The sequence below is a fragment of the Marmota flaviventris genome, chromosome 7, assembly GCF_047511675.1.
Source record: "Marmota flaviventris isolate mMarFla1 chromosome 7, mMarFla1.hap1, whole genome shotgun sequence".
NCBI lineage: Eukaryota > Metazoa > Chordata > Mammalia > Rodentia > Sciuridae > Marmota > Marmota flaviventris.
Genome location: NC_092504.1, coordinates 125,637,007 through 125,652,082, shown reverse-complemented (window position 1 = coordinate 125,652,082; position 15,076 = coordinate 125,637,007).

Here is a 15,076-nt window from a genome sequence, read left to right as displayed (position 1 = left end):
CTTCCCCTTTGGTGCTTGCATATACTGGGAGAAAGTACCATAAATCCAATTATTATAAAACAAATGGGAAACATTAACTACAAAAAATGCTACAAGGTGAGGTACATGATGCTATAAGGAGGCCAATTTACCAAAAATCAGTTTGCAGAAAGCCAGTTTGCCAAAAGTCAATTTTCCAAATGACTGATTCACTGAATTCCCTAACAGACAATTCACTGGAAGTCAGTTTGCCAAAAGCCAATTTCTAGAAAATCAATTTGATGAAAAGCAGTCTGCCAAATCATCATTTTGCCAAATGACCAATACACTGAATTATTGAGATTTTTTAAATTTTCATTTCACAGAAGTTTTGATGCATTCTTTCAATATAACTCTTTAACCCCAAATTTGACTGTCTGTCTGCAGCTGAATGTCAATTTCATGTTTGCACGTTTCAAATGCCAAGCCCTTCTCTAATGCCCAATGATACAGTATTCCAATGTAAGCAAATGGTGGGCTTTTCCTTAAATGCAATTTGCAATCTTCAGACTTCAGCTTCTGCCTATCTGACACTGCCAAAAGGACAGCTGCAGAGAACCATCTGAGATCAGGCTGATGAACTAATCTTCTGCAAATTATCTGTTGCCAAACTGTTGTCAGTAAATTGGTCTTTTGTGAAACTGGCTCTCAATTAACTGCTTCTCAGTGAAATTACCTAGAGCCCATGTGCTATTCGCCTGTAACTGAAGAAACTGACCTATCAGGCAGGTGAAAGGAGGAAGGAAAAAAATACCTGAACTGAGGCCAGAATAATAAATGAAAAACCACCGTGGTATAGATTTTAAGTGATATAGATTTTAGAGTATGCTGCCATAGGATATTTTCTGACCTAATTTTTTTTTTTTTAGTACTGGGGATTGAAGCAGGTGTGCTTTACCACTGAGCTACGTTCCCAACCCTCCCTATTTTTCATTTTGAAACAGGGTCTTGCTAAATGACTGAGGCTGGCCTCGAACTTGTAGTCCTCCTGCCTTAGCCTCTCAAGCAGCTTGGATCACAAGTATGTACTACCCCAAATTTTTTTAGCTGGGAATTAATTACTGTAGTAGTTCAATACTTGGACTAAGGAATAAGAGAAAGGTGGAGCAAATTAAATCACTTACAAAATTATTTAGGAGGTAGAAAAAAACAGGATTTGATATGGAAGTATTGGATATGGGGGTGGGGAAAGTGTCAGGGATAATTCCTATGTTTTTGGTTTGCATTAAGTTCATGGTAGTGCTATTATTCCTGAGAAAGGGAATACTACTTTTATAATATCTTCTCTCATTGTGCTGCTTTATGTGTGTGTGTGTGTGTGTGTGTGTTTTATTTATTTTTTAGAATTTCATTCAAATTTTAAACTACTTAGATATTAAACAAGTTTGAGGATATTTATGCAGTTTAGTGCCTCTTGTATATTGGTATTCAAAAAAACATAATTTTTTAAATTTGTGCTCCATTGTTCACCAGCTACTTGACTTTATATAACTAACTTAACCTCTCTGTGCCTTAATTTCTTCAGCCTTAAGATAAGAATAGTAGTAGTGTCTGTCTGGGAAGAAACTATTTGGCAGCATGGTTGAAATCTATTCTTTACTTGAGGGAGGCCCCTGGGAAAGAAAAAAGGTGACCTAGTTAAATATGAACATTTTAATGACAAACATCCTGGCAAACACATTAATTATATTTGCTATAGAGAGTTCTAGTACATAGAAAGCTTTCAAGAGGATGTACCTGGTCTGTATTATTTATGGTATGCAACCTTAGCATCTAGGAATTTATGACTCATGGCCCTGGAGAGTATCATGTAAACTAGTAACCAAGCATTATAAAGGAAAAGTATCATTACTGAAAAGCCTCCCTTGTGTGTAAGATAGCCCATGTATTACTTATTTAAAGATTTAATATGTTCATATGTGCCAGAGTGAATCCTGATGCAGCAAGAAAGGACATGAGGAACAGCGTTTGTAGGCCTAGAACTCTCCCTAATAAGCCTGAACCCTGAGATTCCCTTTCATGAATATTAGTAAAGTTTGGTGCAGGGTAAGATCTCTGATTTTCATGTGTCTGTCTTGATGGTACAATCTTTGGTGTTAAGATCTCTGAGAGTATTGCTTGAGAATTAAGTAAGTTAATGCTTGAGGAAATGCTTAAAACAGTGCCAACCTCAGAGTAAGTATTCACTAAGTTCTGCTTTTATTAATATGTTGTTATAATCCTAGGGAACAATAACAGCTATCCTTTATGGAGTAAATATTATGTGACAGGCATTTGTGTTAAATTCCTTCCACGGCTTACCTCATTTAATCATCCCCATAACCCTATGCTCTATGTTTATATGTAAGAAGCCTGAGGCCTAGAGAATAAGTTCCCAGAGTCACACAGATAGTAAATTGTGGCACTGAATTTGAAACCCAGCTGATCTAATTCCCCAGTTAAGATGTTCCTAATGCCAAGTGGAAATGCTATGTTATACTAGCCTGCCTTCTGGAAGTCCATCTGAATGGCCAGCCAGGTGCTATTTAGTAAGATGAAAGTATAATTAACTAACTAGCAATAAAATGGTCTTAAAATTTTAAAATGCTGATGCAATTGCTAAATAAGTGTGACTTTTAACCAGGGAGTTACTAATGTCAGGAGAAATTTTTTAAATACAGATAACTATCTCCGTGTTATTTTTACTCCATTTCTCAGAGTGTAATAGGCCTTTGATATTCCACTGAGCATAATCCCCTGTGCTGCTCTGAAAACAAGCATGAGATGGTCAATTCTGAAATAAAATAAAACTAGAGCTTCAGGAAAACTAGCAAGAGTTTTGGTAAGATTCTTTTTCTCTCTATGATCACAAATTATGCAAGCTATTTCACCTTCTTATTGCTTTCTTACAAAGTAAAATAGAAGCAAAGAAAGAAAAGAGGTACACATAACTCTAGTGACTTTGCCAATAGCACTAATTAGATTAACATTTATGACTGAAATATTATTTTGGATGGTAAGAGTGTTCAGATTTAATCATATTTAAAATCTGTAGGTAGGTTGGATACTGAATCACATTTCCATGGATTTTATAGCCTACATAATACAGAGAATAAAATAATTAAGACAATATCCTTAGAGTTGATGCGGGTAAATGGAAGATTATCTGATAAAGTTACCCAGAAAACATTATGATGGCCATGTTTCTGCTCATATAGCAGTTGTGCTTTCTGTTTCGATACCAATCTGGAGTAACTTTTCTTGACAAAGGGAGTAAACTATAGCTTATGCCATTGCAGAAAACAAGTCAAATAAAAGAAAACAAAGTGCCCAGCACTCACATTAGAAAAAGATATTTATGGGTTTTATATGCAGAGATAAAGAAATTTCTGTAAATAGTAACAAGGACTTATATACAAGAGTGCCACTATTCCTTTGCAGATTTGTAAGGGATAAGAACCCTCCAAAAGAAGATGAGGAGGATTTGAAGAAACAAAAATATAGCTTGTATTTAAACAGGTAAATGCTTGTTAAGAAGGAAGTAGAGCCAGGCATGGTGTCACACACCTGTAATCCCAGCAGCTCAGGAAGCTGAGGCAGGAGGATTGCAAAATTCAAAGCCAGCCTCAACAACTTAGCAAGGCCCTAAGCAATTTAGTAAGGCCCTGTCTCAAAAATAAATAAATAATAAAATAAAATAAAAAGGGCTAGAGATCAGTGGTTAAATGTCCCTTAAGGGGTGACTCAAAACAGAGTAGGGAGGAAGAGCATGAGAAGATTACCACTAAACAGGGACGAGAGGTGGGAGGGAATGGGAGGAAGAAGGGGAATTGCACAGAAGATGGAAGGAGACTCTCATTGTTATACAAAATTACATATATGATGGTGTGAGGGGGAATAAAAAAAGAGAGAGAGAAATGTGTCACAGTAGATTGGGTAGAGAGAGATGATGGGAGGAGAGTGGAGGGGAGGGGGGGATAGGAAGGGCAGAAGAATACAACAGACACTAGTATTGCTGTATGTATAAATGTGGCTGTATAACCAATGTGAACCTGCAATCTGTACACGTGGAAAAATAAGAATTCATACTCCATTTGAATCAAATGTATGATATGTCAAGATCATTGTATTGTCTTGAGCAAACAATAAAAAAAATGCCCCTTGATTCAATCTCTGATACCCCCCCACCCCCCACACCCATACACACACACTAAGGAATGAAGTGGAAATTGACATCGGTATCCCATTTATAAATAATTTAAAATTAATTATATGTACCTATATATTAAAAATCCAAATGTGAAGAGTTTCTCTCCTTAAGTGTTGCTAAAAAGAGATTCCAGAACTGAAAGGAGAGTGAATCTGCCATTGGCTCCTAGCATCTTGCAGTTTTTACAGCACATGACAAGAATGCAAAGATCTAACCATTTCCTGCCCAGGCCATTTCTGGAAGTTGGATTTACTAGCAACCTTGAGAATCAAAAACGCCATCTTACTGACTGCTTGCTATAAAAGCAGTGGACTCTCAAGTTCAAGATTGCTCTCCTGTAACACAACCCATTGCATGTGCAGGCTCCCAACTGGACCCTCTGTGCCACCCCTTGGGAATAGGAGGAAAGCAGATCCAATGCAAATATATTGATGTTTATGCTTGTTGCTGTGCCATAGTAATAAAGTGCTTCCTCTGATGCAGAAGACACATATCTCCTATCACTGTGGATAAAACAGTTGATGAGACAGCAAAAGGCTAATTTATTAACCTTGAAAGTAAGGTAGAACTAAATCCCAGAACTGACAAACTCTGCCTGAATCTCTAATAAAAATTCCAGAATAGACAGCATGAAGTAAATAGCATATCTTACATAATATGTTTCTAAAATTTAACAGTTTTACAGATTTTTTCCACAACAGTGTCTCCAATAATATAAATTGCATTAAAAATCTCACCGAGATTCAATAAGAAATGACTCCTGAGCCATCAAAAGTAAGTGAACATTCTTTTTCATGCAATCTAGACAGTGTAATCTGTCACTTTATAAAGCGTTGCTGAAATCCTATGAGAGCCCAAAGGGTAAAAAGATATGATAACAAGATTGAGGGACAGAGTGAAAGCCAAGAGAGTAGAGAGAGATTGATGAATCAAGGAGATGGCTGATGAAACAAAATGTCACAGCAGGTGGGAAGGAATACAAGGCACACACAGGAGGGCATGGTAGTGAATGGCTGTAATCCCAGGAGCTTGGGAAGCTGAAACAGGAGCCCTGCAAATTCTTTCAGTTTATTTAGCTATAAGCAACGTAGTGAGACCCCATCATAAAATTAAGAGATAAATAAAGTAAAAAGGACTGGGAGTATAGCTAGGTGGTTAAGCACCCCTGGGTTAAATCCCCAGTACTGGGCAGGGGAGGGGGCGGGGCGAGAAGAAAGAAAGAAAAGAAAGGCACAAACATCAGAATTAAGGAAAGAGAAAAACATAATACAGAAACTGTGTTTTCTGTTGGAGCAAAGGGAAATTAAGGGAGTTGATGTGATAGTTCTCAATCTTTTCAATGCAGTAAGAATGAAGAATATTACAAGGAGAAGTAGGGATAGGGTGCTTGAGTGCTGGGATAATATGCAATATTTAGAGATAAATATAAAATTGAACAGCAATGAGGCCATAACTAAGGATGGGGAGCATAAATTAGTAGTATAACCAATTAGTCTGGTTTTAAGTCTAAGTATTAATAATATTTGACAGTCTGAAAACTGGAGTAGGAGAATTGAATTGTGAGGAACCAGACTGAATCCAAGTATGAAAATTTAACTGGATTAGGTAATGCCTAATTAAGTGGCCTCTGCCTACTGATCTGTTGAAACTTTTCTCTCTGTAAAAAGGGCTTTTATTAAACTCACAGTGATCTATAGAGAGTTAAAGCTACTGTGGTACATATCATTGGTAAAAATAAAATAAACCTTGAAGTAGAACAAATGAATTATTTAAATAATTAGAATTTGCATATGCTGGAAGCTAAAGTGAATAGATGGATTAATTTATCATTGTGATGTTATCACTTTCAGATAATTTTACCAGTACAATAATCTGGGCCTAAAAAGGAAATACATTAAGACAGAAATGGGGGGGGGGGGGGGCAGGGGTATTAAATAAATATGGTATTGTTGATTTTATGCTGTAAATGCCACTGGAAAAGACAGGCTTTCTTTAGCTTCAGGACAATATACTTGTGAATTATACTCAATAGTTCCCGTTACAAAGTTTAAAAGAAAATGCCCCATCAGCTCAAAAACCAATAATTTTTAGCTTTCCTACCAATTCTACCCATCTCTTTTGTGGGCCCCTTTATAATACAGAAACTCTATAATTAACATAAACAAATTATTTAGTCAAGAATAATAAAACATGGGCTGGGGTTGTGGTTCAGTGGTAGAGCACTTGCCTGGATAGTGTGAGGTGCTAGGTTTGATCCTCAGCACCACATATAAATAATTAATTAAATAAAGGTATTGTGCCCATCTACAACTAAAAAATATTTTTAAAAACAAATAATAATTTTACTTAATAACCCTTAAGTATCTTCAATGTTTTTATTAGAACTTTTCTTCTCAACAAGCTTATTGCCACTCTGGTTTTCCACCTTTTCTAAACCAATCCAAGATACACACGTGAATAGTTGGGAGAGTATATACCCTACATTTCCCTGACTCCTAATTACAGATGAAATCCAAACCACAATCTTTACCCTTTCAGATAGTAAAAAGAAAGAAGGAAGAAAGAAAAGGAGGGTAGAAAGGCAGGAGGGAGGGACCTGGTCTGCAGTGTAAAAGGATGTGGTTTAAAATCCTAGGCTGCTGTTTTTTCTAAACCAAACCACCATCTGATAAGAAAGAAATACAGTCTACAGTCGGTCCTCTGTGAACTTGGGTTCTGCATCTGTAGGTTCAACCAACTGTGGATGGAAAACAGTTTTTTTTTTAAATTGTATCATGTAGGGACTTTTTTCTTGTTATTATTCCCTAAACAATGCAGTATAACTATTTACCTAGCATTGGCATTGTATTAGGAATCAGAAGGAATCTAGAGGTGATTTAAGTATGCAGGAAGATGTGCAAATATCATGCCATTTTATGTAAGAGACTTGAGCTTCAGCAGATTTCAGAACAAATCCCTTACTGATACAGAGGGATAACCGTATTCTTGTATGTCCATATGTGTCAGAAACAGGTACACTAGTTTTTTAATCTATGGAATGTCTCTTGAAAAACTCATACTGTCCTCATTTTGCACAGATGAGTAAACTGTGGTCCAAATAACTTATACGAGGCCACAAATAAAAGTAGTCAATCCAGTTTAGTCTGTTTTAAAAATCATAGATATTTCTCCACTAATATACAACTCAAAGTGAAAAAGTATACAACATATTAAAACACAGAAAGATAACTGGACTTTGTTCCCAATTCTCTGGTTCTTTGCCACCACCACAGCCTACATTCTAGAGGAACACTTTAAATAAACACTCCAAAATGCTCTGTACAAAAGTGTCTCATAGCTGAAGCCGACTCAAGCAAAATCCTAAGATACAAATATTTTCCCCTGCATTAGAATTTGTAATAGACTACCACATCCTGTCTCCCCATCTCCTCCCTCTCATCCCTTCTTCCTTCCTCTCTTCTCTTCTTCCTTCCTCTCTTCTTCTCTCCCTTCAGCTGGACTGCCCCCTCTCAGGGTGATGAGGGCAACAAGACTGTGTCTGCCAGCAGGGTCTATTCAGAGTCAAGCCACATACCCCAACAATAGGGCTGAATCCTGAACCCAGTGTATTGGAAGCTCAGAGATCAGCAAGGCTACCATCTCACTCTTCTGCAATTTCTCAGCATTCTAAGGGAAGTTAGTCACAAGAGTTGCTGATGCACCAGGTCCACCAGACATTGCAGAAATAATAAAAATTGTGCCTCAGAAATCTGAAGGAAACTTGAATCTGGAAAAGTGGAATTTATCCAATGTGGAGATCTGGAATAATCATTGTGGCTGCTGTTTATCATCAGACAAAAGAACAGTCATTATAATGAAGTGACAAATGACAAATTGCATATTAAATAACTTAAATAAATATTGTATTAAAAAATAATTTTAGAAAATTTAGATTAATACTTGTTTTGCCTTGGTCAGCTTCTCCACAAGTTTCTCTAATTATTATGTTCTTTATACTTATTAAAGTAAACTTTTAAAAATGTTGGGCCATTAATTTACTCTTTATTATCAAGTATTACCAGTGATGAAATATAAAAAGTTTACAATGATTAGTAAACTATCATAGGTTTCCCATAATTTCACTTTTCTTTCTGTTTTTTTTTTTTTTAAGACATGGGAAAATTTTTCGGGCAGAATCACTTTAGGTAAGTAATTTCCTGAAATTAGATGAGGATCAGTGAAATAATGACTCTATGGTTTGTCCTTAATTCTATGATATTTTTCATTCACAAGACTACATAATTGGGTTAATAAGTGTATCTTACGCTAAATGATAAAAATGTAGCTAAGATAAAATATAGTGACTGTGGTATTAAGACTATAATGCAAAAGTCTTAAAGAAAAAATAAATGTCAGCCAAGCACTGTGGTGCATGCCTATGATTCCAGCAGCTTGGAAGTCTGAGGCAGGAGGATCACAAGTTCAAAGCCAGCCTCAGCAGCTTAATGAGGCCCTGGGTAAGTTAATGAGACCCTGCCTCAAAATTAAAAATGGGCTGGGGATGTGGCTCATTGATTAAGCATCCCTGGGTTCAATCGCTGGTTTAAAAAAAAAGGAAAAAAGAAAAAAATGGAAAATAAGATATCAAAATGAAAACAACATATGAACAAATGTTTTATTAGAACTGTAATTTATTATAGTTAGAAGAATGTGAAAGTCTTATTCTTTGGTTTGGTTTGGTTTGGTTTTGATTGTGATCATGGATGCTATATTAGGTCAGTTCTGCATCACTGTGACAAAATACCTGAGATAAACTACTTATACAGAAGAAAGTTTTATTTTGACTCATGGATTCTGAAGTTTCAAGCTGTTGTTGGTTGGCCCTGTTGCCCTGGCTTATGGTGCTACAATATGTCACAGTGGAAGCATATAACAGAGGAAGTCTATTTACCTCATGGCAACCCATAAGCAAAGAGAAGGAGTCTAAGCACCAGGGTGTCAACATCCCTTCAAAGGCAGGCCCCCAGTGACCTAACTTCCCTCCACTGCACCTCACCGCCTAAGGGTTCTACCACCTCCCAATAGCACCACCCAGAAATAAACCTTAAACAAATGAGCCTATAGAAGACATTCAGCACCAAACTGTAGTATATGCAAATCCTGACAACTATTCACTTTCTCAAACTTAGTATCTGAAAGTCTCATAAAGTCAACCTAAATATTTACTATATTAAGGCAACCTGTGAAACTTTAATAGGATTTTCCTATGCCAACTGTGCCAAGGGTATGTACATTGTGAAAGCCTCATTCTTCCATGCTTTAAATTTATAATAACACTAAAAAGTTACTGTCAAATCACTTCTTAAAGATATAGTTATACACCAAAACAGTGTATTCCCAAAGTATTTTTAATAGCATGGTAATTTAATAATTGCTAAGTCCTGAGTACTAGAAGATACTCTGCTGGATGCTGGATAAGGAGCAGGAGAGAAGATAAACATGATTCCTGTCCTCAAAGAACTTACATCTAATGCAGAATAAAGACATTCAAGAAGTACTGAAATAAGTAATATTTGTGCTAAGTACCAGAGAGAAACACAGGATCTATGAGGGTATTTTACAGAATAATTGGCCTATTTGATGAAGTTAAGCAAGGTTTCCCTAGATGGTGGAACATTAGAGCTGAAACCTGAAATAATGAGCCAGTGAGGCTCGAGGAAAGGGTCCAGGATAGAGAAGATATCTTATGATTTAAAAAGAGTGGAGAAAGGATGCACATAGCTATCTCAACATTAAATAGTTTATGTAAATAGTTAAAGAAATTTATTGCAACCAGAAGTCATTACTTTATATCTATAAGACATCCTAAAAACTAATAGGATAATTTCTCAAAGAGTTTTAAGAAAGAAAATGCAACTTAAGCCAAGCATTAGGCTATATACCTTGCAAGTTTTAATCTATTCTTACAAGAAAATAATTTCCAGATTCTAGATATATTCTCTGTATAAATCTGCTGGGCTAAAATATTGCATATCAATTGCCACACAGAAACTTTTTGAAAGTACATATAACAGAGTAAATATAATTAACAAAAATGCATTGCACATCTCAAAAATAGTTAAAGATAGGATTTTGAGTGTAAATATAAAGAAACTATATAGTGATGGATATACTAATTACCCTAGGTCATAATTCAATGCATACATAAAACAAAATAGCACTTTGGACCTCAGAGATATGTATAAACTCATGCATCAATTTTAAAAATTAATGAAAATGAACTTAAACATTAAATAATAAAGCTATCAGTCCTGCCCTGACTTCCATCTAAATCTTTAAAACCTATACAAAAACATTGCACTTTTATCCAATCTAGCCTTCCTCCTATTTTGGCAAACATGAGATTTCAGACTATATAAACACCCCACTCACATGAAAAGTAAAACTGCAACTATGCCATAGAGACCTCTTAGAGTAGTTCTAATTTTTTGAGAAACCTCTACACTTATCCATAATGCAGAACTCATTTGTATTCCCACAAAAAGAGTGCAATTGTTCCTTTTCTCCACATCTTCACCAACACTTGTCTTTTTTATGGTAGCCATTCTAACTGGAGTGAGATGATATCTCATTATGGTATTTTTATATCCTTGATGATTAGTATGTTAAGCATTTTTTCATATTCTTGTTGCCTATTTCTATGTCTTCCTTTAAAAATGTATGTATATATATATATATATATATATATATATATATATATATATATTATATATATATATATATTATATTATATATATTGCCCAATTTTAGTAATTTTTGTCTTGTTTGCTGTTGTTTGGTTTCCTTATATACTTTGAATATCAACCCCTCATTGGACATACAGTTTGCAAATATTTTCTCCCATTCTGTAAGATGTCTCTTCACTCTAATGCTTCCTTTGCTGTGTTAAAGCTTTTTAGCTTGATATAATCCCATTTGTTTATTTCTGCTTGTTTATTGTGTTTCAGGGATGCTAACAAAAAAAAAAAATCCTTGCCATAGCAAACACCATTCTTGCTTTCCACCTCATTCCCACTTATACCATCCTGCCCCTACAAGCAAGCCCCTCTGCCAGCCAGTCAATGCCTCAGTTGTTTCCAACCAGAAAATTGTAAACCCTTCAACATTCAGCAGTAGATATGATAGTTCTGAGTTCAAATGAGTAAAGAGGAGACATATGTCCAGTCCAGGTAAGTAATTTGAACAAAAGAAGTGGCTAAAAATTAATATCCCTACCCAATGTTTTTCCTGTGTCACATGTTGATAATTTCAGGCAGCATAAAGGGAACAGTAACAGGTTTTCTCTGTGCCTGTAAACAATCAGTTGCTTTTTTTCAGGTTTGGAGTCCCCCAGCACCATTTCTTTGTTTTGAATTCATGTTCAGCAAGTTATGATTATTTTGATCTTTGGGAATTTTTTGCATCATATTTCAAGTTTAAAATATTGTTTGAATGTTACTAGCTAAAATGTCTACAAGTCAAAAAGATGCTACTGCCACTCAAATTCCTGTCAGGCAAGAGGGCAAAACCTTTTTGCCTATCTTTGAGGAAGAGATCATCATCGTGATAATAAAAATCTTTGATAGTAGAAACAATTGCTGTATTACACCTATTGAAGGTAATGATTAATGAGCCTCAGTAACCTTCAAGGCCTTCCGATTCCTTCCTAACCTCAGGTACCACCTGTGCCCATGCAAGGCAGACATTTTGCCTTAGGCATTTCACTTGTGGCTAACCTAAGCACAGGCTTGTCCTTAAATCTTCACAGAGCTTGTATATTTGTTTCATTAAAGGTTTAATTCCAAACCTAAAGTTTTTAATCAAAAACTTTTACCAAGCGAATCTCATTATGCCCTTCAAGCTTGTTGATTTTAGTTGCCACAAAAAGTCAAAATCAAGTCTCATCCTCGGGACTCTATTTCTGTAAGGTTTTAAACATCCCCTTTTCTGACACCCTTACTTATCCCTGCCCAACTCCTGAGATCTTTCCACTATGCCCTCATATGAAGATGACTACCCAGGTAGTCATCAGCAGAACAAGCTTCTCTGAACAGGGCTTTCTGTCTTGCTTTTAAACTCTATCAACCCTGTAGCCCTCTTCTCTGCAGCTCTCTTCAAAAGTGTGTGTTATTTCACCCAAAATCCACTATTACTATTCCTAGAGATTAAGAAGACATTCTTGTTCTTTGTTGCTCCTTCCAGACTATTCCTCTTCCCTCTCTGAAGAAACACCCATTTAAATCATGACATCAAAATACATGCTATCTTTTCCTTTTGCAGTGCTCAATCTCCATGTCACTCTCTCTCTACTCCACTCCTTGCAGAATTTAGCTCTTGACTCACTAAGACTGTCTCAGACCCTATTCCTGTCATAATCCTTAGGTGACTTCAAAGCCAACATAGATTATCTTTCTAATATGGTGTCTGTCACTCAGTGGCTTGAGTTCATCTCTTCCAATGTTTTTGCCTCCCTTCCTACTCCAACTACTTACCCTCATGGTTAAAACTCATCCACTGTCATTCCCAACAAATACAGTACCCATCTCAACTTGAAACATCCTATCTTTCCAACTCACTTCCTCCAGTTGGAATCTGAAGGATCCCAATACCCCTTGACCTCACTAGAACCTACAATTAATTTATCGATCCTAACATCTTTTTCATTGTCCCTCACTCAGATCCTCAGTTCTATCTTTATCCAGTTTAAATTCCATGGTTAATCCAATCACTCCCTTGCATACATCTTACCTGTCCTTGTCTTGCTTGATTCCTTGTACTTGACTAAACCACAACCTTGGTTCTATCCCTTTCTCCACCTATTCTACACTTACCTGCACATATTAACATAGCTAGTTTAAAAAAAAACATAAATAAATTGACTATTCTCATTAACATTCATGGTCTCTAAAACAGCCCCTTAATGCTAGGAATTATACTGTATTCCCATTCTCCCAAACAACTGTAACATAGTTCCACCTCTCTCCTAAAACCTGTATCCCAGCCTCTCATTTTTAACTGATACTCTTCCTTTATATTTTACTGAGAAAACAGAATCAGAGAACTTCTGCAAACTCTCAGAACCACATTCACCCACCTACATGCACTGTACTCTCTCCTGTTACTGTGAGTGAACTTCATGCTCATAGTAAAAGCAAACCCTCCAATTGTGCACTAAATCCTTTCTCACTTACTCAAGGGTATTGTCTCAGCAATTTTATTCTTTTCTAGATATTTTATCTAATAGCCAAAAAACATAATTTTTCTCTTTTGTTAACACTTCAGCTTGATACTACACTTCACTTTACGGCTACCAACACATTTTTCCTCTTCCTTTGGCAAATCTCCTTGAAGTAGTTATTTATCCTTGCTGATTGCAATTTCTTTCCCATTTTCTCTTAAGCCTACAATTAAGCTTCAATACTCACCTCTCCATCCAATTGCTCATTTTTATGTTATTAAACACAGTATTCAATCCTCAAGCCTCATTTTATTAGACTATTTAACAATATGGGACACAGATAATTCTCTTCCTCAAATGTCTTCCAGAATATAACACACTGTTCATGTTCCTCCTACCTCACTGGTTATTTCTTTAGAATACTTTTTTGGTTTTGTCCTCCTCTCTGAGATGATCTGAATGTGTGCTCTTCAAAAATTTATATTTTGGAAACTAACCCCAAAGGTGATGATATTAAGAGGGGGACCTTTGGAAGGAATTAGGTAAAAGAAACTCAAAGGAGCCCCATCTTCTTTTACCATGTGAGCTCACAACAAAGCGCCACCTTTGAAACACAGAGCCCTTACTAGACATTGAATATGCTGGTACCTTGATCTTGGAATTCCAGCATCTTAAACTGTGAGAAATAAGTTTGTTTTTTTATAAAATTACGCAGTCTAAGGCATTTTGTTATAGCTGACTGAATGGACTCCAACTCTCATCTCCCAAATGTCTTAATGTTGGAGTTCAACTAAGAGCTATAACTCTATTTCTCTTTACACTAATTCCTTTACTGATGTCAACCACCTTATGCTTTAAATACCATTATGTGCTGATAACTTTTGAATTTTATCTCCAGCCTTAATCTTTCCCTGTACTTGAGACTCATTCAACTATTAGTTGACAAATTCAACTATTTAACATCTTCACTTGATTATCTAGCAGATATCTCAAGTTAACAGTGAAGATCACCTCTCTTAAACATGCATTTTTGGCAATCTTCTTTATCTCAGTTCATGGAAACTCTATCTTCCAAAATGCTCAGGTGAAAAGTCTAGGAGTCATTCTTCTCTTCTCTCTCACTCTACATCCAATCTAAAAAATCTTATGAGTGCTACCTTCAAAACATACTTGTAATCTTAATATTTCTCACTACCTCTACTATTAATAGTCCAGATCCAAGTCACAGTCAATTATTCTTCTGGATTATTACAAGTTATTTAACTGATCTCTCTACTGCTACTACTGAAATCCTTCTTGTCCTTCTTTTTTTAGAACAAGATCCAGAACATTGTTGTTTTTTATTTTTTTAATTTTATTTTTACTTTGGTACTGGGAAATGAATTTTATCTCTAGCCTTAACCTTTAATGGGTAACTTTACTATTGAGCTGTATTCCCAGCCATTTTTATTTTTGAGACAAGGTCTCACTAAGTTGCTGAGACTGGCCTTTAACTTGTAATCCTCCTATCTTAGCCTTCCCAGTTGTTGGGATTACAGGGATGTACCCACCATGCCCCACCATCATTATTATCATTCTTCTTTTTCCTCCTCTTCCTTCTCCTCCTCCTCCTCTTCTTCTTCCTTTTTTTGACTTTTATACCTATTATCTATCTTCAATAATTATCAATATGC